At 54.5% G+C, this 5,385-nt stretch overlaps 1 long non-coding RNA gene across 2 annotated transcripts; it reads left to right on the forward strand.

The window, feature by feature from the left end:
• The first annotated feature begins 352 nt into the window (after window positions 1–352).
• LOC109252399 (uncharacterized) lies at window positions 353–4,806 on the forward strand. 2 transcript variants are annotated; one of them, XR_002073975.2, is made up of 3 exons: window positions 353–1,381; window positions 1,716–3,714; window positions 4,280–4,806. It is a non-coding gene; the product is annotated as an uncharacterized LOC109252399 (long non-coding RNA). The 2 variants fall into 2 exon arrangements; XR_002073976.2 differs by having other exon boundaries at window positions 4,300–4,806.
• The last annotated feature ends 579 nt before the right edge of the window (window positions 4,807–5,385 follow it).

The raw sequence follows: 5,385 nt of genomic DNA on the forward strand, positions 1-5,385 counted from the left end.
CTGGCCTGGTGGCTCTGTGAAGTGCTTAGAGGGTAAAGTGAAGGAACCAGCTGTCACTCATCTAAGCAAGAGACACCGTGGCTCAGACCACAACGGGGGAGGCGGGGTAGTGAGAAGTAGCAGCTTCCGATTCTGTATTTTGAAGACAGAATCCCTAGAATTTGCTGAGAGATGGGGCATAGAGTCTGAGAGAAAGAAACGGGTGACATATGGCTGTGACGGTTTGGGCCCAAGCAAGTGGAATGATCCTATTTCCTAGCAGGGGAGAGGCTGGGGGGACAGGGAGTCTCCTTTCGGCTGCAGTAAGTCCGAGGTGCCTGTGGGACACCGGAGGGAAAATACCAGAGCCACGGGGAGACATCTGGCCGGAGACATCCTCCCATCGGGCATTTCAGGCTGGCATTGGAAGAGATCCGGGCATGAGTGGAGACAGTAAAGAGGTCCGGGTCGCCCCCCCATGACCCTCTGCCAGTTAGAAGTTGGGGACCTGAGCCTCCGTGAATGATGAAAAGAACCGAGAAAAAGAGGATCTGGCGGCCAGGAGACAGAAGGGCGTCAAGGAAGGTGCACTGTAAGCGACAGGCCTGGGAGGTGACCATGGGGTTCGGTCACCGCAGCCCATAGCAGCGGCCTCCTGGGGAGGGCTCATGGGAGACAGGGTCGTGGCCGTGGCTCATGCTGCACAGCTACATCCAGGAGCTGCACACTGAACAGGGAGCAGAGATGGGTGGTGGGGAGAGCAATGTGGGTCAGGACAGGTTGGATTTTTTTTAAATGTTTGTTTATTGAGAGGGGGGAGGGGCAGAGAGAGGGAGAGAGGATCCCAAGCAGGCTCCGTGCTGGCAGCGCAGGAGAGGCGGGTGTTTAAGGAGCAGGATGTTCCAGCAAGATGGAGTGCTTAATCCCTGGTGCGGAAGAGAGAAGGAAAACGGTGGGAGCGGATCGCTGAAGCAGGGAAGAGGGGCAAGGTGTGCCAGCTGAGCGCTCAGCCTACATGGGCTGGGGGACGGTCCCTTGTGGGACGGGGAGCGGGGTGCACGGAGAGAGGCGCAGGGAGCTGGGGGCGGGTGGCGGGTCTGGTTTCTTCAGGAACAGGAAGTGGTGGCGCCCCGGATGTAGGAGGAGTCGGGGGCGTTGAGGACAGAGGGGCCGCAGGGGACATCCCGCTAATGACGGAAATGCAGGCTGCCTCCGGGGCTGCAAGGCCCGTGCGCACGTCATGTCACACACTGCGGTGTCGCGAGGGACACACGCTCAGATGCACCGTTGCTGGAGCCGAGCCCGCGTGCACCGTCCCCGCGGTAGGCCGGCAGTCCGTCCCTAGATGGATGGCGGGGACTCCCGCCAACCGAGAGCCCGTCCCGTTGGGCTCACCGACAGAGTGAGTAGCTTTTCCAGCCTCTTGATGTTTGCTAATCTGTTAGGTGAAAGCAGCGCCTCGTACGTTCAGCGCTTCGTTGTCACCTACGAAGAACACCTTTCGCGCATTGGTATTTCCTGTCAGTTACCTTCCGGTGAACCATCTGTCTGTGCGTTCGGCCCTTTCTCTCCCGGCCGTAGGCTTTCTTTTATCTGCGGACAGGGGCTCTTTGTGTACTGACAAAATTAGCCCCTCGTCGGGGCGGGGGGTTGGAAGTATTTCTTCCCACTCTGTTTGTCTCTTGCCTTCCTTTATCTTGCTTTTTTTTTTTTTTTTTTTTTTTTTTTCCATGCAGGATGTTCCCCCTTTCCTGTGGCTTGTTTTATTGATTTATTTTTATGGCTGCTGAGGTTTTCTGCCATGTACAGAGAAGTGCGGTAGGCAGGGCATGGGCTCTGGACTCAGACCTGCCCTTGCCACTCCCGGGTGGTGCACGTTGCATAACCACTTGGTCAACGCGGGGTAAGAGTGCCTGGGGGGTGGGGAGGTGTATAAGCACCTGCCTGTGGCCCTCAGGCACTGGGCTTCTTCCCCTGGGCTCTGCCCGGGCAGTTTGGGGTAGGCCATGTGCACCTGTAAAGCTTGAGACCTGCGGGTCTGGCCCTTCCTCTGATCCTTCTCCTGGAAAGTATTTTGGGAACCAGAGACACAACAAGCTGTACATTTGGCTCTGTCTTTCGGGCCAATGAAGATACAGGCATCGTGCCTGCCTGACACGCACCAGAACGTGTGTGTGGCCGTGGAGGACCCCCTCCGGGGACAGCCCGTGCCCCGGAATCACCAGGAAGCAGAGCGTGGCCGCTTCCCACGGAGCTGGCCGCTGAGGCGACCTGTGGGCTGAAAGCCTGTCTGAGTCCCAGTGACGGGGAATGTGGGGGAGGGGATGCCAACACGCGTCCCCTTTCCATCTTACCAACGTGACATCCGCACCCAAGCTTCCCTGAAGAGAGGTTATGCTGTATGGGATGCAAATGTGAGTTTAGGGTTTTTGACTTTCTATGTCTTTCCGGAGCAACTTTTACGTTATTGGACAACAGGGGAATGAGTCAGAGGCTTGGAAACGGGAAACTACGTAAGGCCCAAGTGGAAAGAGGAATTTTTATTAAGGCAGAAGTTGGATTGTGTGGGATTTTAGAAAGCGTGGTGGGCTTTGGACCGGGACCCCAGAGGGAGAGGGGCCATAGAGTTATTTGCGGTAGCGTTCCAAGAAGGAGGGCCCGAGACCCCGCAGAGAAAGCTGCTTCTATCGAGAACTGTTCCAACTGGAGCTGTGCTGAACCCCCGTCAGAGAGGGTTCTATACTACTAAGGCCGGGACTGAGTGTGGCTAGCCAACGTGGGGAGTTGATAGTCTGAAACATAAAAAAGACACGTGTTAGGATCCCCAGAGAGAAATTCCTGTTTGGTCTTAAAACCAGGAACAGTGGTCTTTCTCCCAAATTCTCTTGGTTTGTTTGTTCCTTGTGGGTACCAGAACTGACCCTCGTGTCTTTCACGGGTGGCCAGAGCACAGAGCATCAAAGGCGTCACCCACCCACATGTGTGGTGTTCATTCTTTGCTATATCTTCCTCTTTGGGGGAACTTGGCTCCCCTGTTGGCGGGGGCTGCCCTTCCGAGGCAGTGTACTGGTCCCTGCCCACCAGCTCAGCCAATCACAACCAGCCTCCCTTGGGGCGTTGGTCCTGGGGAGCCAATCAGAGCCCTTCCCCGGGATTCTAACTGGAGCTGACCAAGCCCTCTCCCTCCCCACCCCAGTGCTAAAAGGCTTCCACCTGGAGCTGCGCCCACTCAGGGGACAGTAGCCTGAGGGACTGAGTACAGCTCTCAAGGAGAATTAGGGAAGGGAGGACATGGAACCCTTAGTCCCCATCACTCCAAGACCATTTCTTCCTCTCCCTCTCCCACTGAGCCAACAACATTCCCGTCTTTGCTTAAGATAGAGTTGGATTTCTGTCTCTTGTAAGACAAGGTGTTAACTAATAAACTTCTCTCTTTTAATTAACCTAATCTTGTTATTCTTTCCAGACCAGGGTGGGGAGGAAAAGACAAAGGCAGGAAGGGAGGAGAGAAGCAAAGAAAGAAAGGAAGGCTGTGTAAGCAGAGTTTGTAGCTGATAAAAGTGCCTGTTATCTAGCTGTTACAGCCTGAACCCCCTTGCCCCTTGGCCAACCTCTTTGCTGTGGTCAGGTAGCCCTGGCCCTCATGACCAGCAGCCTCCCAGAGGACCTACAGGACCATGGCATTTATTCCCAAGCCCGTTCTGAATATCTGTGGGAATGGGAGGTTCCGATGAGGTAAGACCCATCCTCCATGTGGGTGGGCATCCTCCTGACTCCACACGGTGTTTGTGGGGTGCGAGGGCCATTTTCAGAGGCTCAACTCAAGCAGAGGCATCGGATATTCTTGTCACTCTGGGGATTCGGACGAGTGTCTCTGATGGGATTGGAGTGCATAAATCTTCTCCCATAGGAAAAGAACTTTGCCCTTTGTAATTGAAGAAAGCCTGCTTAAGCTTACTAATGACTGGGATTATCAAGGTCCATTGGTAATTTTTCAAGTTACCTGAGCAAGAAAAAAACAGTGATTACAGAAGCCCGGACCCAGCATCATCAAGCGCACGTGGGTCATTTACTTTGACAGGCGTAATTCAGTCCTTTTTATTCCTGGTCACACTCCCATGGCGCTGTAACCAGATACCCCCAGGCTAGGAGGTGGGCTGCTCGTTCAGTGAAGGAAAGGTTGTTGGCTTGATAGAAATGGTCAGATTTCTGATTCAGAGAATTACCAAGATCTGATGGAAAAGAGGCCACTTTCCTTTTGGTTTATTTTTCCTCAATTTTTTTTTTTTTTTAATCCTAGCATCTCTGTGTGTTTTTAAGTCCAGATGCACAAAGTGGCTACTCTTCGGGCGACCAGAGATCACAAAATGCCCTGCCTCATATTCTTCCTCTGTTCAGCTTTCACGGAGAGCAAGCCTGCAAAAAAACAGCGTTGGAATAGCCCATCGGGAAGATCTGCATCTGTTCTCACGATGTTCCTATTGCTCGAGATATTTTGGAACTCCTTTGAAACGTTTTTGAAAGTTGAGGGCCCCTTGCGAGCTGTGAAGAGCAGAGTTACCGATGTCACCACGGAATATTTGTGCAAGTACCGAGCAAAACCGTCCGCACCGAAGAGGCACATAAAAGATCCCGTGAAAACGTTTGCCGACGGCAGGGTGAAATTCCCACATCAGCCTCTGTCCACATCTCACCCGCCAGTCGGTGTGGCTCTGATTGACCCTGGTTAATGAAAACTGGGGTCAGTTTCAGGCTGAATTGCTCGCGCCCCAGGGATTGCCCAGTGCATCTCTCTCTCCCTTTTTAAACAAAGAACCAGTAACTTCAGAGGCTCCCATTTGCTGGCATATCTGTGTCAGTTCGGATCCTTGGGGAAGTGGATGCCAAGACAGAACTAGACATGGAAGACGTTGAACGGGGGGCAATGTCTGTGCAGGATCGGGCGGGAGCGAGCAGGAGTGGGTGGGGAGAGCCTCGGACCACAGCCCAGGTCGGACACCTGGGGAAGGAGAGCGGAAGGGGGTGGGTAGGAAGAGCCTCGGATCAGCACAGTTCACACCCAGACCATGCGGCCTTGGCACACACAAGTCGCCCATCAGAGGAAAGGCGGGGACAGTCCGCTAGAGGACCCCACGTGTTCTGTCGTTGCCTGGGGATGGCCGCAGGGGCGTGGCCTCGGTGCAGGGGCACTGGGGAAGCCTCGTAGGAGGCTCTGGGGCTGTCAGTCAAGGCTGTCCTTGGGAAGGACAGTCGGGTGCCATCTCCGTGACCACCGCATCCCTCCTTGTGACACACAGAAGCACGTTTCTGTGCGCGTGTAGGGAGCGGCGCCCCTGTGGTTTCTGGGGCCTCTCCTCTCACCTTTGGGGAGACTTGGGAGAAGAAGGATGGGATTAACCGTGAGCC

Source organism: Panthera pardus, unplaced genomic scaffold (genome assembly GCF_024362965.1).
Source record: "Panthera pardus isolate Hobbes unplaced genomic scaffold, ASM2436296v1 HiC_scaffold_9, whole genome shotgun sequence".
NCBI lineage: Eukaryota > Metazoa > Chordata > Mammalia > Carnivora > Felidae > Panthera > Panthera pardus.